General features: G+C 48.0%; 1 protein-coding gene across 1 annotated transcript in view; it reads left to right on the top strand.

Annotated features, from left to right (window-relative positions):
* TSR1 (TSR1 ribosome maturation factor) overlaps nt 1–26,667 on the top strand; it is a 181,931-nt gene that overhangs the window by 36,542 nt on the left and 118,722 nt on the right. The window lies entirely within an intron of this gene.

Raw genomic sequence — 26,667 nt, 5'->3', positions numbered from 1 at the left:
TCTAGACGAAAAAAGACACATACAATGTCTTAACATACAACAATGACCGATGACTGCGTTAAATGGACCACATTGCAAAAAACTCACCTAAATGAATTATGCTGCTACTTGATCTAGAGAAAGTGAATAAAAAAACGCTAGTGAGTCGCAGTCCTGCGTGGACAATAAATCAGTGCTGGGAGGTGAGAGGGGGTGGTGAACCCACCATTTCAGGTTCGCTTACCTCGTGGAGCATGAATCTACGGGCTCCAAACGGGTCAGGTGCTTCTTTGAATTTTTCAGGCGATTCTGCAAGTACAAAGCGGAAGGGAGACTGAGTCAGGGGCTCGGCGTTGTCTACTCGAGATAAGTGTGTTCAACGGCGCGAGACACAACGGCTGAAACATAACCGTCCATTCATTCAGCAGCGAGGGGCACAGTACCTGTATTGAAACGTGTCCGCGTCTATCACAGTCCTAATAGCATTGAAACTGCTGCAGTTTAGTTAGTCTATATGCGATTGGCTCATATCGCGATCACGTGGTCCAACTAGTATCTTAGTTCACTGAGATTTAAAGTGGCAGTACCTTAATGTGGCGTTTTCAAAAGGGAAACTTTATTGAATGCTCCTTTTTAATCGGCGAGTCTTTATTTGTACAAGTTGCGAGTGGTAAAGGTACACCCCAGATAGACCCACGGAAGGCCAAATTGATTAAAGTTTGCATATAAGGCAGGGTGGGTGAACATCTATATGGCCAACAAAATTATATCTCGATTCAAATAGACCTTAAGCCGGACTTTTTATATGAACGGGCAGTGTCAATGGCTGCCGGGTGGCATGCAGTTCATTAAAACCTGTTCTTGTAGAGCTCCGCCTTTATATATTTGTTTTGTAGATTCCGAAATCTCGTTCAGTCCAGTTATTGCCGTATTGTATTTCATAATGAGCAACGCTTCACGCTGATTTAGTTTACCTTCAATGTCACCTCCACGTGGGTCCTTTTCAATTTTAGAAATAATGGTCCAACGTAGTTCATCCTCTTTGTGTGTCTTAGTGACCCAATGTTGCACCAACGGGGCAATGGGTGTCTCCTTTCGTATCCTGGACTTATGTTGTGTTATTCTATGACGGACCTCCTGTGTGGTCTTTCCTATGTAGAGTTTCGGGCATGGGCATGTGATCCCATAAACCACGTTCTTAGTTTGACAATTTGTGAAAGCCTCATGCTTCCAGTGGATACCATTGAACGCAAATACCGACCCTTCGTTTGTCTGCGCACAACAAGAGCAATTGCCACACTTGTGGTGACCTACTATTGGAGGTACTCCTATCATTCCTCCTTACCGTTGTTTTGACAGTTAAGGGTAAGGCTTTTTTGCTCCATACATACTTTCTTCTGGAGTAAACTCATGCCTCTGATGGCATGCTAGGTACAACACTGTTCCGTAAATCAACTGACCGGAATAAGGGACTCCACTACACAAGCCATCATCCCAGAAGCTGAAAACAAACTTTACCCTACGGGCAGTTCCTTCGAATAAGAAGAAACTGTTCAAACAAGGAGGAATATTTTTTTCATGCGAATGAGCTAGCCCAGCGTCTAGCGTTGAGAGGTTACCCCAATAAACTACTCAAACACACACTCAAACGTGTGTGGTGGGTACCACGCGAAACGTTACTCCAGAAGAAAGTATGTATGGAGCAAAAAAGGATTGTGTGTGTCACTACATTCGGGTCAAATTCCAACCAACTAAGAAAGATGGTAACACAAAACTGGCACCTTGTAAAAAACTTACACAAGGACTTTGAAGAACCGCCCCTCTTCGCCTTCAAAAAAGAAAAAAGCGTGTCACAACACATTGTCAGGGCAGCCTTACCCTTAACTGTCAAAACAACTGTAAGAGGAATGTTAGGACTACCTCCAATAGTAGGTCACCACAAGTGTGGCAATTGCTCTTGTTGTGCGCAGACAAACGAAGGGTCGGTATTTGCGTTCAATGGTATCCACTGGAAGCATGAGGCTTTCACAAATTGTCAAACTAAGAACGTGGTTTATGGGATCCCATGCCCGAAACTCTACATAGGAAAGACCACACAGGAGGTCCGTCATAGAATAACACAACATAAGTCCAGGATACGAAAGGAGACACCCAATGCCCCGTTGGTGCAACATTGGGTCACTAAGACACACAGAGGATGAACTACGTTGGACCATTATTTCTAAAATTGAAAAGGACCCACGTGGAGGTGACAATGAAGGTAAACTAATTCAGCGTGAAGCGTTGCTCATTATGAAATACAATACGGCAATAACTGGACTGAACGAGATTTCGAAAATCTACAAAACAAATATACAAAGGCGGAGCTCTACAAGAACAGGTTTTAATGAACTGCATGCCACCCGGCAGCCATTGACACTGCCCGTTCATATAAAAAGTCTGGCTTAAGGTCTATTTGAATCGAGATATAATTTTGTTGGCCATATAGATGTTCACCCACCCTGCCTTATATGCAAACTTTAATCAATTTGGCCTTCCGCGGGTCTATCTGGGGTGTACCTTTACCACTCGCAACTTGTACAAATAAACACTCGCCGATTAAAAAGGAGCATTCAATAAAGTTTCCCTTTTGAAAACGCCACATTAAGGTACTGCCACTTTAAATCTCAGTGAACTAAGATACTAGTTGGACCACGTGATCGCGATATGAGCCAATCGCATATAGACTAACTAAACTGCAGCAGTTTCAGTGCTATTAGGACTGTGATAGACGCGGACACGTTTCAATACAGGTACTGTGCCCCTCACTGCTGAATGAATGGACGGTATTGTTTCAGCCGTTGTGTCTCGCGCCGTTGAACACACTTATCTCGAGTAGACAACGCCGAGCCCCTGACTCAGTCTCCCTTCCGCTTTGTACTTGCAGAATCGCCTGAGAAATTCAAAGAAGCACCTGACCCGTTTGGAGCCCGTGGATTCATGCTCCACGAGGTAAGCGAACCTGAAATGGTGGGTTCACCACCCCCTCTCACCTCCCAGCACTGATTTATTGTCCACGCAGGACTGCGACTCACTAACGTTTTTTTATTCACTTTCTCTAGATCAAGTAGCAGCATAATTCATTTAGGTGAGTTTTTTGCAATGTGGTCCATTTAACGCAGTCATCGGTCATTGTTGTATGTTAAGACATTGTCTGTGTCTTTTTTCGTCTAGAGTGCCTTACTTCATTTAATCACTGGGATTGAGAGTGAATTTCCCGCTACTAAGGTAGGAGTGAGGGATTGACAGGTGGTGTTAATTGTTGGAAATAGATTGGTCTGAGGACCTTACACTTATTTGAATATTTATTTATCTTCTAGAAAGTGTTGGTCCTGAGGAGAACCCCGCATCGGGGGGTTCGAAACGCGTCGACCTGTTCTTTTGCCTTTTGTCAATTGTAAATATATAATGTAAATCAAACGGAAAAGGCAGGATTTATCACCTTAACCCTTGCATTTGAAATATAGTGAAATTGCTGAAATTATATCATTTACATGTACAGAGATTCTATCACTGACGTTAGGTCTTCAGTGTATATTTTGTATGTAAGGAAGAATAATTGTTTTGGCCAGTATGTGAGATGGATGTGTTGTAAATGTGTAAATTGTAATGTGTATTGAGACTGTTATATGTTGTATTAAATGTATTATAGTTGTACATATGCAAACAAATTGTTGATTTAATGACAAAAGTAATTTCCCACTAGTGAAAAAGTAATAAATAAACTAGTGACGTGAGTCAACAGACGGACCGGTATGTTTTTTCCTTTCGTACAGGTGACCACCTGGATCCCCTCCATTGCGGTCGCTCACCCTGCACTCGGCTAGCACTACGGAGGCTTCTCTTCCAGCTGCCTGCCTGTCCTGAGACCTGCTGCCTGCCTGTCCTGACACAGCGCACTGCGCTATCTAAAGCGCCTGGTATCGTTATCAATCAATTTAAAAGCGCTGTTTATGCTACATTGCACGCGCGCGCTATCGCTCTATCTAGCATTTAACTGATTTGCATACAGAGCATTGTAGTGCGGCTAAGGAGCGGGACTTTATACTTTATTAGTATACCTCACTCGAACTCGAAACCCAGCTCTGCCCCAGTTTCGATTTTAATAGCGAACGGCCATCTTAGTGTTTATTTTCATTGGCCCGTGGCTCCTCCCCGCTCCCCGCCTCCCAGCTGACCCTCCCACACAAGGATAGTTTACTATCGCCCCGTCCTCTCCTTCCCTGTGACCACCTGGATCCCCTCCATTGCGGTCGCTCACCCTGCACTCGGCTAGCACTACGGAGGCTTCTCTTCCAGCTGCCTGCCTGTCCTGAGACCTGCTGCCTGCCTGTCCTGACACAGCGCACTGCGCTATCTAAAGCGCCTGGTATCGTTATCAATCAATTTAAAAGCGCTCTTTATGCTACATTGCACGCGCGCGCTATCGCTCTATCTAGCATTTAACTGATTTGCATACAGAGCATTGTAGTGCGGCTAAGGAGCGGGACTTTATACTTTATTAGTATACCTCACTCGAACTCGAAACCCAGCTCTGCCCCAGTTTCGATTTTAATAGCGAACGGCCATCTTAGTGTTTATTTTCATTGGCCCGTGGCTCCTCCCCGCTCCCCGCCTCCCAGCTGACCCTCCCACGCTCCGCCCCCTCCATTATCCATTTATGGCCAATGTCCCCACGCGCAGCGTCCACGCGCTACGGCCTCGCGAAGGTGCGCCAAAGGTAAGCCCGTCTACGCCCGTCCGCGCCTGGACCGCGCCCAGCGCCACACCCCCTGCCCCTCGCGCTGCCCATCCCTCCCGCATTACCTACGATGCCGCCACCCTCCTAGCCCTTAATTCCGGTCGCGCCCCCAACTGCGTCCAAGCCGCTCCTGGACACACCCATGGACCTTTCTCTTGCCACTCCTGCAAATTCATTGGCACCGACAACATCTCCGCTACAACCACACCACAGATTCCCGACCCCAACCACCTACAATGCATCCTACTCAACACCCGCTCGGTTCACAGGCATGCCATTGACCTCTGGAATCTACTAGACACCATCTCTCCAGACATCGCCTTCCTTACAGAAACATGGATGAACGCTTCCTCAGCCCCAGACATCACCATTGCCATCCCTGAAGACTATAAGATCACACGCAAGGACCGTACCGGCCACACAGGAGGAGGAATCGCTATCGTTCATAAAAAATCAATCCACATCTCAACCAGCTCTGACGTCAACCTCGCCAACTCTGAACACCTTCACTTCCAGATCCACATCGACCCCAAGACCACACTCAGAGGCACCCTCCTTTACAGACCACCAGGACCCCGCGCAAAATTCAGTGAAGACATCACGGACTTCATCACTCCACACGCGCTCCCCTCCAAAGATTACATCCTTCTGGGAGACCTCAACTTTCACCTTGAAAAGAACAACGACCGCAACACCACCGCCCTCTTGGACAACCTCGCCAACCTCGGACTTAAACAACTGGTCACCTCCCCCACCCACATCGCAGGTCACACACTCGACCCCATCTTCACCTCCAGCAATCATGTCTCCTTCAGCCACACTACAGATCTCCTCTGGACTGACCACAGCTGCGTTCACTTGACCTAGAACAAGCCGAAACCCATCAACCACCTCCAACCAACTCTGCAAAGAAACTGGAACAAAATCACCATCGACCAGATCTCCTCATCGCTCCTACTAAACACCCCAGCCCACTCTTCTAACCCTGACCTAGCCGCCGCCAACTTCACCCTATGGCTATCCAACACCGCCGACATCCTAGCACCACTGAAAAAACGTCAACGCAAACCTGGCAGCAAGAAGGCCTCATGGTTCAACGATGATCTTAAGAAGTCCAAGAAACTCTGCCGCTCCCTTGAAAAGGCCTGGAAAAAAGACCCAACCACTATCACCAAGGACGCCTTCAAAAACGCCACCCGCACACACCACCAACTAATCCGAAAGGCCAAGAAACAGCATTCAAGGATCGACTAGACAACAACGCCCACAACAGCAAGGAACTTTTCAACATCGTCAAGGAATTCACCAACCCCTCGGCCAACTCCAACGACATCACCCCCTCTCAAGCCCTCTGCGACTCCCTGGCTTTATTCTTCCACAACAAAATTGCGGACATCCACAACAGCTTCGACAACCAACCCGGAGACCAACCCACCCAACCATACGCTGAACATTCTCCCCCCTCGAACACTCTTAACGACTGGTACCCAATCTCCACTGAGGACACCATCCGCCTGATGAACTCTATCCACTCAGGATCCCCCACAGACCCATGTCCTCACCACATCTTCAACAAAGCAGACTCCGTCATAGCACCGCACCTCCGAGACGTCATCAACTGCTCCTTCAACTCCGCCATCTTCCCGGAAAGCTGGAAACACGCTGAACTCACCGCCCTTCTGAAAAAACCCACAGCGGACCCCACCGAACTCAAAAATTACCGCCCCATATCACTCCTTCCTTTCCCAGCCAAAGTCATCGAGAAAGCTGTCAACAACCAACTCGCCGCCTTCCTCGAAGCCAACAAATCCCTCGACTCCTCACAATCTGGCTTCCGAGCAAAACACAGCACTGAGACCGCCCTCATCGCAGCAACAGACGACATTCGAACTCTACTGGACAATGGAGACACAGTCGCCCTCATCCTCCTCGACCTCTCTGCAGCCTTCGACACAGTCTGCCACAGCACCCTTTTACAACGCCTCAGAAACATCGGAATACAAGGAAAAGCACTTGAATGGATCACCTCGTTCCTCACCGGAAGAACCCAGAGAGTCCGCCTTCCACCATTCAAGTCCGAGGCCACTGAAGTCATCTGTGGCGTACCACAAGGATCCTCACTCAGTCCCACCCTCTTCAACGTATACATGAGCCCCCTTGCGGCCATCGCTCGCCAACACAACCTCAACATCATCTCCTACGCGGATGACACTCAACTGATCCTTTCTCTCACCAATGACCCCAGCACCGCCAAAACAAACCTACACGAAGGAATGAAAGAAGTTGCCGAATGGATGAAACAAAGCCGTCTGAAACTGAACTCAGATAAAACAGAAGTCCTCATCTTAGGTACATCCCCCTCTGCATGGGACGACTCTTGGTGGCCGGAAGCCCTTGGAAAAGCACCCATCCCGACAGACCACGCACGGAACCTAGGCGTTATCCTGGACTCTTCACTCTCAATGTACAGACAAGTCAACGCCGTATCCTCATCCTGCTTCAACATTCTTCGCATGCTCAAAAAAACATTTCGCTGGATCCCCACCGAAACAAGAAAAACAGTCACCCATGCTCTGGTCACGAGCCGATTGGACTACGGAAACACCCTCTACGCAGGTACTACCGCTAAACTCCAGAAGAAACTCCAACGAATCCAAAACGCCTCAGCCAGGATCATATTAGACATCCCGCGCCACGAACACATCTCTGGCCACCTGAAAGACCTCCACTGGCTACCCGTCAATAAGAGGATCACCTTCCGACTGCTAACCCACGCACACAAATCACTCTACGACATCGGACCAGAATGCCTCAACTCACGACTGTCCTTCTACACCCCCTCCCGCCAACTACGTTCTTCCAGCCAAGCCCTCGCCACTGTACCCCGCATCAACAAGACCACCATGGGAGGCAGATCCTTCTCATACCTGGCAGCTAAAACATGGAACTCACTCCCCACCTACCTTCGTCTTACCCAGAACCACCTAGCATTTAGAAAGCAACTTAAAACGTGGATATTTGACAAGTAATCCTCCTCCCCTCCCTAAGCGCCTTGAGACCCTCTGGGTATGTAGTGCGCTATATAAATTCTCTGACTTGACTTGTTTTATTAAGTTGAAATAACGCCCAGTACTGGCATTTGTGTTCTTTATATTGAATTGGCTTAGCTTTGCTGGGTCAGAGCCACGAACGACCCTGTCGTTTTCCTATACACACCAAGATAGCATACAAACCATATTGCATACACACAACATATCAAAAGTACATAACCGCCTCTGGCTGATCAAGATGTTACAAATGAAGACAAATCATTGGGGAGATGGAAGAGAGATCAGTCGCAATATCTCCAGTGGAAAAACGCCAACGCGTGTTTCGGTGTGTGGCCCCAGCCGGGGCTACACCTTCATCAGGCTGGAGATGTACAAATCAAGTGGGACTCAAAATCTGCAGAGAAAATATACGCTCCAACATCAAGACTAATACAAAGTTTGCTTATCAGTTAGTTCAAAAGACACAACTGTCCAGGGAGCATAAAAGGAATACTTCATCTAATTTCAGAAAAACACAATCAGCCTGGAATTAACTGCACAATTACACATAATAGAGAACATCATATAAGCTCAACCAAATGATGAAGACACCCGTGATATAGAATAGACATGAAAGAGTGAAGTATAAAAAGTCCGAAAAATACCCGTGTCGGATGAACGAAGTGTGGATAAGAGTAGGACCAGGGGAACATGGGCAAATAGACTCCATGTCAGAAAGAAAAGACCAGATATAGTTGCATGCCAAAAAGACAAGTGATAAATAAACAGGGTTACAAAATAAAGTGTTGTACCATACCCCCGTGGCAAAGACAAGCTAGAAATATTATAGACGGACCTAAGAGAGGCTGTCATACCAATTCACAGAGGAGATATGCCACATATCAGGAGGTGATAGGCCCTCCGCGGGTCACATATCCACAGGCGCCTTAGTTGCTACTTCAGAGCCACTCTGTAGAAAACATAAATGTTATTACAGCGGGCTCAAATTCCCTGAGAACATAGGAGACTGCTAAGGTCTCATTCCATTAGCTCCATGTTGGATGATAGTGATACCTACCAGAGTGCATGAGCCACTAGGAGTGTTAAATCACACTTATGGTTAACGTATCCTGCAATCGGATGCCTGTGGATACAGCTTGATGGCTTGGGGCGAAGAACTGGAGGAGCTTTCCCAGAGTCTACTAGGCCCAAAGTGCAGTATCGAGTATCTGCAGAAAAATTACATATACCCTTGAAAGTATTCTGCAGTGTGCCCAATCAGCGGACACTAACTAATCTCAATTGAAACAGGTTTCACAAACCGAACTGCATTCCCGGGGGATCAAGAGAGAGCTGGTGGTGTAAGCTCACGTGAGGGGTGGGGCCAGGATAACGTCTACCAATGACATACGCGGGGCCATCAGGCGTGGTTACATACATTAAAAGAGAAATAGGCCACGGGGGAGGAAAAACGCGCATGTTCAGGGGCAGATAACTGATGGACCACGATAGGCCCGAGGTGACATCTCGCAGAAATTCTCGGCACCCGGATTCCCCAATAACAAGCTGTTCTAACAAATAATTATATCAGGCGCCCGAGACATGCCCATCAGGTCGGGTAGTTTCAATATATTTATACAACATTTTCAACAGGAACAATTCTTGAATACCACAATTGACTCGGAAGTAGGTTGCTCAGAGGTAAAGATCGTACTGGTGGGAGGTTTTAGTTTGGTTTGGAACCTCGAGTTCCAGAATGCCAGGCAATGCCCATTTATCTGGGGCTTTCTCAAAAAGATTTTAAAAAATGTTTCGGGAATTCGGTCTGATAGATGTTTGGCAATATTAAACTCAGATATGCGAGAATACACCACCTTCTCACATGTCCGCAAATCGTTCACCAGAATCGATATGCTATTTGTATCCAAGGAACTTGTTGAGGTGGTAGGGGATGTCGGGCTTAAGAGCGGTCACTTATCGGACCACGATCAGGTACATCTTGAAATCCTGAGCTCACTGTCTGGGGAGAAATACCAGCTGTTTCTTGCCAGACTTCAGGTGAGGAGGAAAGAACTATGTCCGCACATCAGAGAATATTTTGCTGAGCATGACCAAAAGCATACCTCTTTAAATCCCAATTGGGATGTTTTCAAGGCCTCCTTTAGATGGTCCGCCATATCTATAATGGCTAACATTTACAGGGAGGCTAGGCTGCGGCAGCAGGCTCTCCTAGTAGATTGGGAGTGTTGGAAACGAGGCAGAATCTGTGAGGCCTGCGCAAATAACACGACACATTTGTCCTTCACTAGGAACCAAACACCCTAGGGCAGCGCCTGACTCTCAGTGGGTAGCGTTGCAGAGCAGTCTGAGGCTTTCTCAAGGGAGGTGGTGTGGGCTAGTAATCGCCATTTGCAGGTGTGCAAAAATAACACTCAATAATTGATTGTCCAGTCTGTACTTGGCTTTATAAAAGTAAGAGTACATTTATTAAACACACACACCACTCAATACTATACACCAATTTACAAATATACATATACATACAAATATACATGGAATTACTTTGGGATATTGCATAACATCTCCACCCCTCCCGCAGGGGGGTGGGGTCTAGTACCACCACTCCCATGTATGCACATCATCTTGCCCCCCCAATGCAGTGAATTGGTCTGGAGCGAGGGCCCTGCGCACTGGCACCATCCCAGTGGCGACCCCCCCATTACCTCAACAAGCATTAAACAGGCTACACCTGCCTTGGTGACACATGACCCTGACTGAGCATCTCCTACTGACCCTACAGTATGAACCTCTTCATCTTAAGGGCTAACAGTCTGGGGTCTTCACCTAAGCGCAGCAACAAGAATACGTGTTTACGCACACTTTAGAATGACAGTACTCGGCACATTTGGATATCATTAAAAATGCAGTGCAATTACAGCCCCTAAAGGCATCACAGATGATCACAGGATTAAGTAAATACAGTCAGGCACCCTAGCAGGAGTGTCTAGCCACTTAAATCCACTTGACTTATGACATCACCTTAAACCAGTACTTCAGATGGAACATCAGTCTCTTGAAAAGAAATAACTATTAATAAATGCATTTCGGTGCAATTAAGCTTTTAGCCTCCAGGGAATGCCCTTCTCCAGACATCCCCCACGCAGCCCTTTCCTTCTTGATGCAATTATCAAAACACCCTCAGCTGAAGAACAAAAGTTCCAGCCCAGAAGCTGTTAAATGCAGGTTGAGCCCTGGAGGGGTTATTCTTTTCAAATCCCCAGGACACCTAGGGTGACTTGTCATCTTCGCGCACTCATGTGGTGGTGACCCCGTCCTCCTGGGGCCACCACAAGCAAAGAACACGCTGTTCGCCCTTGCAGGCCGGTCCTGGCCTGCAAGGCATTGTGGGCTCGGTTGCATACTTGATGAGCGGCTCTCCGGCTGCGCCGGGGAGAGCCGCGATGTGGGCCTCCGGCCGCTTCTAGGGCCTCGGTGGGGGGCCTGGTCCCACCCGGACCCCCAGGTAAGGAAATGCGGCTCGGGGAGCCCACCCCCGGCCACTCTGCCCATTTTCAGGGGCCCGGTCCCACCCGGGCCCCGTGCCTCTTCTTATGTCCGGGATGGAGTCCCAGTATCACCCAGGACCCCCACTTGCCTTCGAGTTGGAGGGCAGCCTGGGGCTCCCCGCGCTGCCAGCACCCTCCTGTGCTGCCGCGGGAGCTGCCTGTGCACTTCTGGTCTGCATGCTCCGGCGGGCAGACTCGAGTCGGCTTCCCCGCTTCTGCGGGTCTTCTGGGGAGTGCAACGGCACTCCCCCGGCCTCCTCCACACTCGCCGGGGCCCGGGGATGGAGTCCCGGGCCCCTGGGTATCTTCGGGGGAGTGAGACGGCACTCCCCCCTCTCCGCATGACTTCGGGGCCCGGGGATGGGGTCCCGGGCCCCCAGACATCTTCGGGGGGCGCGACAGCGCTCCCCCCACATCCCGCAACGGCGGGGGGCCAGGGTGGGCTCCTGGCGCCCCTGGGGCAATTTTCACAGGGGGGGGTGCGCGACGGCGCTCTCCCGCCCCCCTCCTACACATCACCGGGGGCCAGGGTGAGCTCCTGGCCCCCTTCGGGCATCTTCACGGGGGTTTCGACGGCACCCCCCGGCCTTGCTTCTTCCTGGGGCAGCCCCCGGGGTGGGTCATGATTGCGACCGGCGGCGGAGCCCCACGCACTTCGTCGTCGCTCCCAGGCGGGTACAAAGGTCGCCTACCTTCTCGGGGGCATATCTTTGCCCCCTGGAGTTCGATTTGCCCCATTTTTGCGTCTTCTCGCTCCTGGTGGCGTCCTTCAGCCACTGGGAGCCCTCTCCTTCGTCCTCCGGATCTCCAAGAGGGTGCATTCTGCAGGGAGCGGTTTTCACTGGCTCCCTGCGGCTCTCTTCTCCCTGTGCAGAGGCCTCTTCTTCTGCGCCCCGGTCCTGGGCTCTTCTTTTGGGGCTGTTAGGGGCCTGGGGGGCAGTCAGGGGGGGTCCTCCTCCCAACTGCCCATTGCACCAGGCTCTAGTACCTTTTGCCTCAGCAGACCACAACCCAGAGAGAGCTTCTCTTCCTGTGCAAGTACTTTTAAAAGTTGAGATGGGGGTTGGCAGGAAGTCTGTGTGTCCTATCAAATAGCGACACCTCACTTCCCTGTCCCTGCTCCCCCTCCTTGTTCAGCCTCTGTGTTTGTTCCAAATGGCGGCGTCCAGTGTCTCTGGCCACATGGCCTCTGAAACCCAACCCCCCCCTCCCCCCACCCCCCCACCCCACCTCCTCACTGCCTTCTCTCCTGGGTGCAAACTGGTGCCTGGCACCCAGCGACAGCAGTTGATGGATTGGCTTTTAGCTCCACCTATTTTTTTTCTCCTTGGAGGGAAGATCTTCGCTCTGGGAAGAAAGGTCATTAAGCTAACCTGCCGTGGCCAGAACTCCGAGAAATATGACATTTCCGGACGACTCAAAATCAGTACAAATATGACTTTGGACTCTGCAGAATGCTCATTTTCACATCTGCTACACTGGACATTAGTGCGTGTCTGGAATCTGTAGGCTTTGTGGAAGTCACTTTAGCCATGGGCCCCACATCCCCATAGGGAAATAATGAAGTGAAAACACAGTAAGACACACTGACTTTCCCTGGCATGTTCCTTTCCAGTGTATAAAGCCTATTCCATGTCACCACCCAATTCTGCCTAAGTCCCGCCACACCATTCACTCTGTAGCTGCTCCTGGACTGGGCACGCTAGGAATCTCTGTTGCGTAGCCCCTACACGTGTGTACACGCATATGCACCCGTGTCTGCACGTAACTAGCACGGTGTCCCATACTCCAGCTGCTGCGCAGCGGCCTAGTCAAGCCAGGGGTACACCAGCAAAATCTCCATGCTGTCTCCTTCATTATGAGTTCACTGTGGGCAAGTCCCATATTATGAGGCTCCCCCACAGTAAAAGCTCAACAATTAGGTGCTCAAAAAGCGAAAAATCCGGGCGGCTCATAGTGTCAGAACCACCTTTGAACAGGGAGAAAATAGATAAGGAATTAAAATAAAAAAACAAAGAGGGAAGAGGATAAAACTGATAGAGGGCCAATTGGGATTCCTTAAAACAATTAAAGCTGAGGCTTTCCTGCTCAGATTGAAGCAAACCTTTTTATGAGCAAGAAAATAAAGCACACTCATTATTGACCAACAGATTAAGAGCCCAGAGAATAAAGGAGCACATTGTGAAACTGCAGTCCTTGGCTGATGTAGATATTAATAGAGAAGTTTAAAAGAAACCTTTTCTTGAACTTCTATAGGACATACCCACCATGAAAGAGGCAGATGTCTAGTTCCTGTAGGTTTGGGCGCAATCTTAGAAGGGAGCAAGTTCTGTTTTTATGCTTTTATGTGTTTCCTTCTCACCTTTAAGATAATTAGTTTTTATTTAACAGTAGTGGTACCTTCACAGGGGAGCCTGTGAGGGTCTGCAGAGTTGCTGGACCCCAGTTTTGCACTACTAGTTTGCCCCTCCTCATTTTAATACTTTGCGCTCATAGCGCTAAACTGGACACGCCCCCTTCATTGGATGGACATTTAAGGCTGAAGATTGCGCGTCTGCAAGGTGGACACGCCAAAGGCAAGCCCGTCTGTGCCCGGTACGCGACTAGTGCCAGGACCCCTGGTTCAGAGAGGAGCGATTTCATAAAGTATTCAGGTAAGGAACCCCTAGATCTTAATAGTACTGTCCTGAGCCTTAACTGCAGCCGCTTTAACCCTGGCAGTGCCTGTTTGCAGTATCCTTATTGCTGCAAATGCAGTTTTCAGCTGCCGGAAGTGCAGAAGGCAAAATCATGCTGTGTTTCCTGCACAGGGCTGGCTGAGAGTAAAGCAAACACAGGGAGATGATGGACGGAGTGCCGGAACTGTTCAGACGCTCACCACCAGACAGATCTGGGTTGAATTAGCAAATCAGTCTTGACCCTGTGCCTCATGGGAACAGTCCAGTCCGAAATGCCAGGCCATTTCTTCCTGGACTGGATACAAGCATCCTGGGACCGGTTTCGGGGTAACACCCCTCATCAGCCAGGCTAGCTTGAATCCATTTGCAAAGTGAGGTAGAGACCCACGTCTGCACATACTCTGCCAACTTAGGGCGAACAAAGCAAACACAAGGAGATAATGGACGGAGTGTTGAAATCTTTCAAACACTCGCCCTACTCCCAGATCCGGGTTGAATTCATCATCGTTCTTTAGCTCACTTTGCCACCCCAGTTCAGACACGGCTATATGCAAATCTGTCTTGACCCTGTGCATCATGAGAACAGTCCAGTCTAGGCCCAACTGAGAGTAGGTCAGCAGTTGCAGCAACTGTCGAGGTTCGCTGTGCTCTTACTAATGTGAGATCTTTGGCTAAACACAAATATGAAGTTGCAGACCTTATTCTTAATCATCAACTGGACCTATTATTTATCACTGAGACTTTGGCAGACGCCACATCTGACCCTGATTTTGTGATGGCCGCCCTTGCGGATTTCCCGTCTTTTAGGTTAGATAGACCCCTTAAACGGGGAGGAGGGATGGCCATTATTTGTCGAACAATTTGGAGCCAAATTTACTCCGCTTCTAATCCACAATGTAAAGCACTTCATTTTTCATTTGAAATCAAGCCAAAACAAACCTTCAGGGCCTTCTCCTATACCGACCTCGAGGGCCAAGGAGCGCTTTCGCTAGTAACGTTCATTCTTTTTCAGAATCCGAATTATGCTCGAATAATTTCACCATTATGGACTGCTTTAATTTCTACTTAGAAGATGATTGAAACATAGGACACAGTAGCCCTGTTAGATATACTGGAGCTATAGGTCTATCACAAAGGGTTAACAATGCAACTCACAAGGCAGGACATACTTTTGTTGGAATTTTCACTTATGACCCAACCATTATGGTTAAAGAGGTTCTACTATTATCTTGGACGGACCATTCAGCCATCTTGTTTGAATTAGAGCCCCCAGAGGTTTCCCCAGCTGAACATTCTAGGCCACACCCGACAGTCTAAAGAGCATGGAATAAAATTGACCATGACAGATTACAGTTTAATGAATCCCAACCTACTCTCAGTTTCAAGATAGCAGCTAAAGAATAAACAGATTGGTTGAAGTTTGCTTTCTATGAGACAGTACCTACCTCAAGGGGATCAGTAAAACCGGAAGACTCCCTCCTCTCCTTTGTTCTCAGTGGCATTGAGATTAGAAAAACTAAAGACTAGGGATTACAGAGATAATGTAGGTCGCAGTATGATGACCTGGGAAAAGAAAATTACAAGCTAGCACCGTCTACATATAAAACCCTGCTAATAACTGAAAAAGGGTATTTTTACACAAAACTGATCGAACAGGCCAAAACCTCCTCCAAAGAATTATTCCAGGTGGTAAACCAACTTACCGCCTTACCTAGTAAAACCATTAAAATTAGCAGGCAAGCTTCTTGACAATCCAATCAGTTATGAGGGACAGAGGCTCTCTCTCTCAGGGGGATGAAATGTAATGAAAAGTGCTCAGGGGGTGAAAGTGGAATGAAATCTTAAAATACCCGCCCCAGCAAAACTGTGGCGACTCGAGCCATACAAAGACAGCTTGTTATCTTTGGCAGTATTAAAATTTGTTCTATAACATTTCAAAAGTATATTCCTGCAACTGTACCCCGTTTGCACTTTTCTGTCATTTTCTGTACTTGAAAATTTATATTTCAGAAACCTTTATTAAAAGTATCAGTTGGAAAAACTTCTTAGTGTTTGCTGGAGGAAAATTATTGGAACGCTGCAGCTGTGATTTCACATTTTTCTAGAGTATTCTCCCTTCAAATAGAAGTCATTTTTAGGTTTCGCCTGTCGAAAGCTGCGCAAGCAGCGTTTCGCGCAGGCGAAATCTTATGTTTAGAGTATGTGTGCTCATGTCCCGCCCCTCTGTTCCATTGGCTAGCTCCATAAATGTAGGCTAGCCATTGGAACAGAGATCTGTCCGTCATAGCCGGAGCAGATTCGGGGGCGTTCCCGAGAATTTTAGGCTTTTGCCCACGTCATGCAGCTGTGGGCGGGGTTTTTTTTTGTCGTCAAGGTTTGTTTTCGTCGTTTCTCTGAAGATGGCGGCCGGGCAGTAGCTTGTTTGTACAGGTCAGGACATTATTATGTTCGTGCCGTTAACCCGCCCCCCTCCCGCTGTCCGTTTGCCCGCTCCCGACATTATTATGTTCGCGCCGTTAACCCGCCCCCTCCCGCTGTCGTTTGCCCGTTCCCGCCCCCCCTCCCGCTGTCCATGTGCCCGTGCTTAATGCTTGTTTGTTGTTGTTTTTGTCTTCTTACTCTAGGCGACCCATTGCTCTTCGTTAGCCTAATTTTCACCCCTTTCTTTTCACTTTCTCTATTCCTCTCTACGATCTACCCTCTCAATCCATTCGTCTACATTGTTATCACTGCTTTTATTTACACAATCATTTTGCCATCTTCCATCTCCCCGCCTTTATCACACATTCCCTTCCTTTATATCTTTCTCCCCCATCCTCTTTCCATGTTTCCACTTTTCTTTCCTTATTTCTCTCCGCCCTGATTTCCCCCTCTCCAGTCTCTGTCCGTCTTTCCTCTTTCTCCTCTATATCTCCTTTCCACCACCCTTGTGTCTACTTCCCTCTGTGACCTCTTCGATTTCCGCAACTTTCCCTATTCCCAGACCCCCATACCCGTCCGTCCCCCCACATGTGCTGTTTCCCTTTCACTATTACCGCCTCCCTAGCCGTCTTCCGCGACTTCAGTCTTTTTCTTCCCACTCCTCCACATGCCCCCCTTCTTATTTCACTCTACACTCTCTCACCCCTCGTATCCATCAACACCTGGGGCGTATTTTTTCATCCCTCAAACTTCACCCCTTTATCCCTGGCCCTACATTTTGTACTTTATCTCCTCGCACACTATGGCCCTCTCCCCATCTCTCCATCTCTGTCCCTCGCGCGCGCGCCTCCCTCCCGCCTCGCCTGCCCGGGTTTGGAACGATGACGCCGCTTAGCTGGTGGATTCCCCTTTGAAACTGGAGCACGGATTACAGCCACACTTACCACATCTCCTTTTATCAAAGGATAAAACACAGCCGCGCTCAGAGAGGGGCCGCCCCATACCTTGCCAATGACTTTGAACAGTTTAAGGGGGCAGATGAGAGCACCGAGTAAGGACAGATAAATTGGATAAAAAAAAAAAAGTACGTGTTGGACCTAAAAATGTATGTGCTGGGTCTAGGAAGGTGGGTGTTTTTTTGTCAATGTCTAGACCCTGGCTAGACTATATAGAAAACAAGCATTAGAAATGCAATCGGGCTCGGATTTATTTGAGTTTGAGCTAATGGCATTGTAAATGCCAATGTGTTGGTGGAGTTCTTCTGGCTCACTAGAAGTTGTGTTTTGAGTCTATCTGACCTAGATATCTCTTAATCATATTCATTAAAGAGGCCTTGCTTTGTGGCGATGTCATTAATCACATATTTGAGCATTTGTTGAGTTATTTCATGTAAGATGCTTTATTTTAGTGCATTAAAGGGCAGTATTGAACAAATGTCACATTCATCTTTTATTGTCAAAGTCTTCTCTTGGAGCATCAGCCTACCTTCAAAGAGGTTTTACTGAGCCCAGTTTCACAGGAGCAGGTGGTTTATTCCTGGATTGGAGTTACAAATAGGTCAGCAGAGATGATCTTTCTGTGTATTTGGGGCCGTCTGGCAGGATCTAAACACTTCTATGACTACGCTCACCCAACGGATGGTAACTTCCTTTGGGTGTCCCCTGCCACAGGGCAACCTTCGGGCTGTTGGTCAGGATAGGCATGCCCGTGAGATGACTGCTTCGTGTGTAGAGGTACAGTGGGGCTCCGGGTCAGACATCTGCTGGGCAGTTACTTGAGCACCTCTTGCAACCATTATACTACACTGCAAGTGTGGACTACTCTAACATCGGAATGTGATGCTTGGATACCCTTGAAAGTACGAGAAGAATAATGCATCTCATCAGTAAAAATAAAATACTCCAAACGACAGAGGCAAAAGTATTGGTATATTAGATGTGATTTTAGTCAAATACAAGAATAGTGCTTGGGTGTGATTGTGGAGTTTCTATCTTTATCTAGAATCCTACCACTGGTCTATTGGCAGCAGCAGCAACAATTGTTACAGATTAAGTAAAACAGGATTATAAAGGCACCTTATCAGAGGCGTCTAAAAACCTACGCGGGAAGAGAAAATTCTGAGGGACTTAGACAAAATAATGAAAGTTTCTAAGACAACTTGGGTAAGAGTCAGTTATCAGTACAGGACATCTGCTCATTGAAAAGTGTCAGGCAGCAGCAAGCGCACAGCTGGAAATGGTGCTGTGGGATGGAAAGTGGGCTGAGATGGAGAGAGAGTGGCCATAGCTCAGGCAAGGCAAGAAGGACAAGTTTACAGCTGACAGAGAGGGGAAAAGAAATGAACTTTCTCAGAAGCAGTAAAAAGGATAAAAACATGAAGATACAGTGCCTTCAATCTCTGGAGCCAGAGCCAATCATAAAACCCCTATTTTTCACAGGGTTCACAACTCCACAAATAAAACCCATCGACGGCGAACATGAGATTCCCCCGTGATCATGGTCTGCGCTGCTACGTAACTGAGCGAGGTAGAATCTCGTTCATTACCTCACAGGTCGTAACAATGTTTTTTTTAATTCAAATTTCACTGAAATGTCATGGAATGACAACTCGATTGGGGAAGATAACGTTTGGGAATATGTCAAAGATGCAAAAGCTTTGCTTCAAAACAAATGAAATGTACAGTGGCTGTTTTCAACTAATACGTCATAAAAGCTGCCCTTCGGACACTCAAACTCTAGCATTTAACACTTGCTTTTAAGAGGTACAAAGTGCACCACAAACTGGTGGCACACTTTCAGTGCGCCTCTTAAAGGCAGCCCTCTGGGAGGGAGGAAGGGGAAGGGAAGGGTGGTCTATGAATCCCCCCTAAACAACCCCTTGCAGTGAGTGTAGTCTTTCAATGCACGTGCCTGCAAGGGTACCTCTAATCCCCCTTAAAAGTGCAGATGGGTTGACACTTGCATAGTGAAATACAGAGCAGGTTTTAAACATTTGCTCTGTATTTCACGTGTATTGGCTGTCCCAGGACAGCGCGACTTCACGGCTGCCCTGGGGCAGTTCATTCATTCTAATAAAGCACTCTCTGCGCAACATTTGACAGGTGCACTGTAAGGGCGCTCTATCTATAATGCAGCCTCTGATGTCACTGGTCAGCATAGACCCAGCACCACAGAACCAAAATATAGCCGGACCTTCCTGGATCGTGTTTCTTTCAGGAGACACAGAGGTCTTCGCTCACAGACCTCAACTCTCCGGAAGAGACGGCCTAGGTATACCCACGGGCTTATTTACAAGCCCCTTGCGCCACTTTTCCCAAAAAGTGACGCAAAAGTGGCGCAGGGAGCTTGTAAATCTGCCTCTATGTGTTTGTAGACTCACTACCACTGTGGCGTGGCGTTGTCGCAAGACAACGCTGTACAGAAACGCAGGCTGTGTCCCTAATGTGTTCTTGGGTAAAGTAGCTGGTGCTCGTATAAAGCGCTACAATACCTACGGGTCGAATCAGCGCTATAGAAAACTGCAAATAAAAACTGCAAAAACAAAACAAAACGCAGAGACATCTGACTTTTTTTTTCCAACATAGAGACATCTGATTTGACAGAGATAGTCGTTCATTGGACCTGGAAACTTGAGTTGTCTGACGCGGGATTCGTCGTCAGTAGCGCACCGGTCCGTTATTGTTTTCCAGGCGCTGAGACCTCTGGCATCCCTTATCAGCCGCATCGACATGTGCTGGTTTTGTAACTGGGTGTTGGCTTGAAGCCATCAGCCCGGGAGACGCGGAACCATCATGGCGCCCTTTTAACCCTGACAGCACAGTTCAAGTATGCGCCTCTTGTTGACATTTTTCTTTCAGTTTAGAGAGCAGCTAATTGCGCGGAATGGAGCTGTCATTATGCCGTGTATAACATTTCTGTTTTCGATTGGCCGCCGCATGCCAACGCTTGTGCTGGCAGAGCCCCGCACCGCAGAGGAATGTTTCAATTCTGTACAGACAACGCAGGAATGTGTACCCCGCTGTAGATCTGCAGGCTTCGATTTGTGGTTAAAAAAAAAAAGTACTCCTGTATATTTACTCCTGTGTTTGTAGGAGATTGAAATTCTCAGAGGGTAGCGGGGCGCTTGTGGGAAGATTTCACGTGTATTTTTATATAGCGCTTCCTACTCGTGACCAGGCGTTGAAGGTTGTCATGTCGTGGTTTCCAGGAGTACTTCTGGAATTCTTTTGCAAATGCTTCGCTTTTCTTTGTCGAAGGAGTATCGCGGGCATTTTAGAAATGTCCGAACACTTTGCAAAGAGAAGGGAACCCGCTTCCTCGAGATCACCATACAGTGTGGGGTAGTCAGTCATTCCTTGTTGTGTTCTACATACTAATTTACTCCTGTCCTTGAAAGAAGTAAAACTCAAATTGTATGGGGCACGGGGCGGTGCTGTTCGAATACTGCCATGTTCACTTACTTTGCAAGACATACTCACTCTGACTGACACGCCCATTCCCCTGCAGGTAACATATGCTTTTGTGTAACAACCCCCCCCCCCCAATACTGGTGTAATGACACGTGTGGGTACATTGCTTGTGAGGGGGAATCTGAAGAGAGTGTCCATGGCACGCGAGCTGTGTGATAGGCATGTATCTCCACAGACTTAAATTCAACCTTGTATTATTAATATATAAATAATGTGTCGATGTGATTTTATCAATGAAACACAGACTATCCGATAGCCTATATATTACTTGTGACTCAACTTGCACTGGGCATCGCATCGCATTTTAAATGATTGAAGGTTCTTGCTGCAACAGAGAGGTATGCGCCTACCTATAGTAGAAAATGGTATTCGGCTCAACATCCTGTGATTCTGGGCAAATCACTTAATCTCCCCTTACCCCGCCCCCCCCCCACACACACTGCAACTTTAACATATCATGTGTCATTGTACAGGGCGTGGTGTTCAGCTCAATGTACTCTTCTTATCGACCTCATAAGGATGAAAGGCAGGGTGAATTCACGAAGATTCAGCCTGCGACCCTGGGTTCCAACACAGACCCCCGAGGTGCATGCGTGAGGCCGCGGACCCATCACACCAGTGAAATGCAAGTACCTCTCTCATACGTTCAGTAGTCATGGGCGTGTTTCACTTCTAGACACTCCAGCAGAATAGTGAGCAGGGAAAACTGTACGAAAAGCATGAGCTGTAACCTGCAGGTGTGAGTATTCGTTCTCCCTGATCCGTCACACCCGGCCTATCCCAAATAGAAGGGGTTCACCCCCAGATCGAAGTGCAGGTGTTGGATATACTAAACACATATTCTATGCACATGTTAACTTTAGGGGTGCCCGATAAAAATTATATGGGAAGTGTCACCTTGCAGTGGTGCAGTGCACATGCCTACGCCAAGAAGCACTGGCATACCTTGTACACCACACACTTCATTAATGTTGGTATTTATGGCCGACCTCGGACTCTTTTTGGTGTGCAGACCTTGAACCAGTCTTGCGTCGTTATTCGAATTGCAATTTTCAATCTAGTCTGCTCTTTTTTTATCTCTATGTTTTTTGCAGTTTTATATAGCGCGAACTCGACCCAAAGGTATTGGGGCGCTTACACGTTCATTTTTGGATGCACGGGGAGAGGAAGTGATTTTCCCAGAATCACAGGCTGGTGAGCCGTTGCCGCCGAGACTCGAACCTGGTTTCCCAGCTCCTTTTCGGACCGCGAGGGGTCACCCTCAGCTCGGGGGAGCTCCTCGTGTGATCTTGAGCACAGTGGAGCTGTGGCTTGGTTGCCCCCGCACACTCCGTCGTGTGGCGGGCCTCGCGCTCCATACCAAGGGTGGCGCGTGGTTCTGAGTATATTTAGCCTGGAGGTGTGAGGTTCTCGTGTTAATCCTCGGGTGTGAGACCTGCTCTCGGTTACCCAGCCCTTTCAGCGCCTCCGGAGAGCAGACATCCATCTGTGTGCACAGAAGGGGCCTCTCTTCGGCCTTCCCGGCTGCTCTGCCTAATGGAGAAAACCCTCTGGGCCGGCGGGCGTGGTGTCTGGCTGGCCGGGCACGGTATGTGGACCCGGCTGGGCAAAGCAGGCTACTCCTGCCAGGCGTGGCCGGGGGCACAAGCGAGGTGTTTGTGTACATCCAGCCTTCCGAGTGTACACACGCCTCATTGTGTCGACATTGAGGTAAGTAGGCCTCAGTCCTAATAAATGGGCGCAGACAAGTGACATAGCACGGTGAAAGCACAATGAGGCATCTTGTTAATAGCAAATATTTAAAATTTGCGCTTAGAAGGTTTTTTTACGCTACACAGCCATCAAGGCACTTTACAGCAAAAAAATATAAAAATTAACAAACCTTGATCCAGCCCATAAGAGCCGGCAGACGTCCCCCTGCTGACCTCTCCAGCGAATCACGACATTACACCCATCCGTGGATGGGTGGTAACAGGGGAAACAAACGCTTCTCTCATCCTCGCTCACACATCCACGTCGCCTTCACTTCCTCGAACAGCAACTTCGAGCTTGTTCGCCACAGCGCCATCTAGTGACCGCATAGCCGAACAGTAAGGCTGAATGGTGAACGCGCCCGGCCATCTGGATTCACTTACGGAGGCACCCTGACAGCTCCTAATTATAATTAATGTACTTCTTTGCGCGAGCACGAACGAAATATGCCCAAAATGGCGGAACAAAACTACATTTACCCTATCACTTCAAGCCTATTAAAACGACAACACAACGAAGACGAATCACTGGCCAGATGACAGAACACGCTAAGGAATGTGTGGAATTTCTCTCGGCCAAAGCCCTAGGAGATACTTCTTTTTTTTCTCCTTTAACATTAGTTCTCTAACTCCTCCCACTTACAGTGGGGAGGAGTCCGAGCCCTAAAAATGACCGGAGTTGCCCCTGAACTGTGACCATATATTGTCTAGTCCTGGATCCAATGCATCATGGGAGATGTAGTCGTGATTTCGTGTTATGCAGTAAGAAGTATAATCTGACCCAGCTGACACTATAGGGCTGTAGGGAGAAAGAAAGCAGGATTGGTTAGTTCACTGGCAATGATATAAGCAGGAAAAATTGAGGAAATACAAATCCACATGTATCCAGCACTGCACAATGCTAGGGATGCGCAGTGAAGGACTTTGGCAACTAGCAATGGAAAAGAGGAATCCATTGAAAAGTACAGCAACTGGAGCCCTGTGCTTCCGATACTGCTCGAGTCATTCTCAGGGAACAATGGTCCAGGTAGGCCCTGCGTGACCACACCAACCACAGGACAAAAAGTGAACACTAACTACCACTTGGGTAATTCCAGCATCTCAAACCCTGGAGTTGGAAAACAAGCCGGGCGTATAGACAAGCTGGATGGAAAGTGAAAGGTTAGCGCTACCACCAGTCAGGGCTGGAAAACAAGCTGAAGAAAACAGCTTGATAGTGATTTTTGAAAACATGCAGGAATATCTAGAGACAGTGCCTGCTCGGCATCGGTTCCAAATGTGTGCTGGTGGGTGCAGGCAGTGGGGCACCGGCACTTATTTGCTGGGACCGGTGCTACTTTTTAATCATCAGACTATGTTCCAGGGGAAGAGAAAAAATGCAGCAGAGGGAGAACAAAAGAGGAAGAAAAAGAGAGGAAAGCAGTGGCAAAGGGAGCAAGCAGAGATGAAAAACACCTGCCAAGGTGAGCTAGAAAGAGAGGAAGTGTAGGGTGGAGGAATGAGCTGGAATGAAGAAAGAAACAATACCCTGTGTTGGACTAGCCTTTCTGGCAGCCTGGCACTTCCAGATGGGTCCCCCTTTAAATGTCAGTGTGAGGACCATTTTCTCTGATGAGTGAGGGGTTGGTCTTTAGCTTGCAGTCAGCGCAGCCTTTCATCCTTCTGAGGTGGATAAAAGTGCGGCACTGGGGGGCACAGGCAGAATCTGCTCCGAGGGTCGGTGCTCGTGCAGTGGCACTGTGCTGGGGCCTGTTGATGCACAAATATAGATTTAAAGGCGTCCAGGGGCGAAGCATTGGTCGGACTGGCAGGCCTGGGACGTGTGTTTATTGTTGACATGCAGCTCGACCTTTCTGGAAGGTGCGGAGACCCGAGGGTGCCAGGGGCGGCGCGACAGGGGTGCAGGAAATAAAATACTTGGGATAACTTTCTAGAAGTGGCTGGGCTGATGGGACAGAGCGAGGGTGCCCTGTTGCCACCTTAAAGTGACCGAAATGCTAATTGCTCAGCTAAATTCTCGATTTTCATAGCACACAAAATATGTGAAGGCTAAAAAAAAAAGTCAGACAAGATATAGGCAGCAAGATACAGGCAGACCACATTGCGTTCTGCAGGCGTAATAGCTCGTACACTATGGCAGTCTCTGGGTCTGTGTGTGGCTCTGGGTGTGTGAGTGGCTCTGGGTGTGTGTGTGGCTCTGGGTGTGTGTGTGTGGGGGTGTGTGTGTGTGTGTGTGTGTGTGTGTGGCTCTGGGTGTGTGGGGCTCTGGGTGTGTGGGGCTCTGGGTGTGTGGGGCTCTGGGTGTGTGGGGCTCTGGGTGTGTGTGGCTCTGGGTGTGTGTGGCTGGCTCTGGGTGTGTGTGTGTGTGTGGCTCTGGGTGTGTGTGTGTGTGGTACTAATTGCTGTCTGCTGAGCTCGTCCGTAGGGTACAATAGGTCTCACATTTGCGAGAGATTAAGCTAATGGCAATGTAAATGACAAGGCCATTTATTTATCTGTTTTCAAAACCAACACATAAATACACATTTTGTCATTTACAATGCCAATAGCTCTAACTTTTCCAAAGGCGAAACCATTGCTTTGTAAATGCTTGTTCTCCTAAGAGGCCAAGACAGCTTGTCTGATAAATCTCATTTAGGGTCGTCAAACTCTGCTGAGAAGCAGCCAGTAAAGAACCGAAGCAAATCATATTTTAGATGTGCTGACGTCACACACACTCGCTATATGCCAAGTTTACCAAAGTATTGGCCATTAGTGTACAGCAGCAGGAATGTGCATGCTTCCTGAAAGTGAAAGGGCGGGCTGTGAGCATTCCCCCTTAAAAATCTATGCACTAAGGAGGCAAATATTTCAGAGGAGTGTTCTTTGAGACAGCCCCGCTGCACTTGGAGGCTGATGTTGAACATCTGGAGCTCGGCTCTGCTGCTAGCTTTAACAAGGAATGCGCGTGAGAGAGAGGGGGAGCAGGAGGTGAGCTCGGGATTGGTGCGTGCGCGCAGTCTGCTAATTTTCAAGCTCTGCACTCGTGCTTGTGGCACGAGTGTGTGCTTGAAAATGAGCAGAGCGAGGGCTAAAGACCCTCCTATGCAGCGCATGCACGCTGCGTAGGCGAGACCTAAAAATGAGCATTTTCATAGACATTAAAAAGCTAGCAGAAGGTGAAATAGTGGACCATTTCTTGAGAGCCTTAGAAAGTACCAAACTAGGCCATTTTGTTTAATAAACTGCTTCCATATCCATGATGATTGATCAGATAATTTTCAAGTCTACCCCTTGCCTACTGGAAATCAAGAGTAGCTACTCCAGCAAACTTCCAGTGCGTTGAATGGCCACAGTGAAGATACAAGTATAAGGTAGAACTTGATGTAAAGGTTCTGGATTGCCACCCAGGGAGTCGATACTGCTTGGACCACATAACTTGTGAGCGATTGCTTAGTAGTGATTGAAACACGATGACCTCAGCTCAGCTAAAGGTTGAAACAATTTTGTAACCTCTCACAAATTAAAAGAATCACAGGTAATGCTTTGTCACCTGACCACCTAACAATGTTACTGCTCTTCCTTTCCTGTACATTTATCAAAACAGCAAAGTGTGTGCAACATGTGAGATTCCTAGCATCTTAGCACAACACCTAGGTATCCAAGCTTCACCCCTTTAGAACTGTGGGTTGGCAAACACCAGGACACCCCCAGTTTGAAACCATCTTAAGTACTCACTCTCCTCGACAGTCCCAGGGGTTCAATGTGTTTGAGATAAGGTGTCTCCCATAATAGTTCTGTTTGGTTTTAAAAACATCATAGTCCTGTTTGTTCCAAGTTTGGTAGGAATATTGTATTTAATTCTGCTCATCGTGGGTAACACCTTGTGTCTCCGTTTGTGGTGCTTATTTCTTACTTTAATTTCTGCTTTTTAAATCCACTTATTGGGGGTTCTCTTTCACCTTAGCTGTGTTTTGCCTTCATTGAATCTTCTTGGTACTTCTTCTTGCCTTTT

Source organism: Lissotriton helveticus, chromosome 3_1 (genome assembly GCF_964261635.1).
Source record: "Lissotriton helveticus chromosome 3_1, aLisHel1.1, whole genome shotgun sequence".
NCBI classification, from domain to species: domain Eukaryota; kingdom Metazoa; phylum Chordata; class Amphibia; order Caudata; family Salamandridae; genus Lissotriton; species Lissotriton helveticus.
Note: the sequence above shows the minus strand (reverse complement) of the source record. Positions and strands in the feature narration are given on the sequence as shown.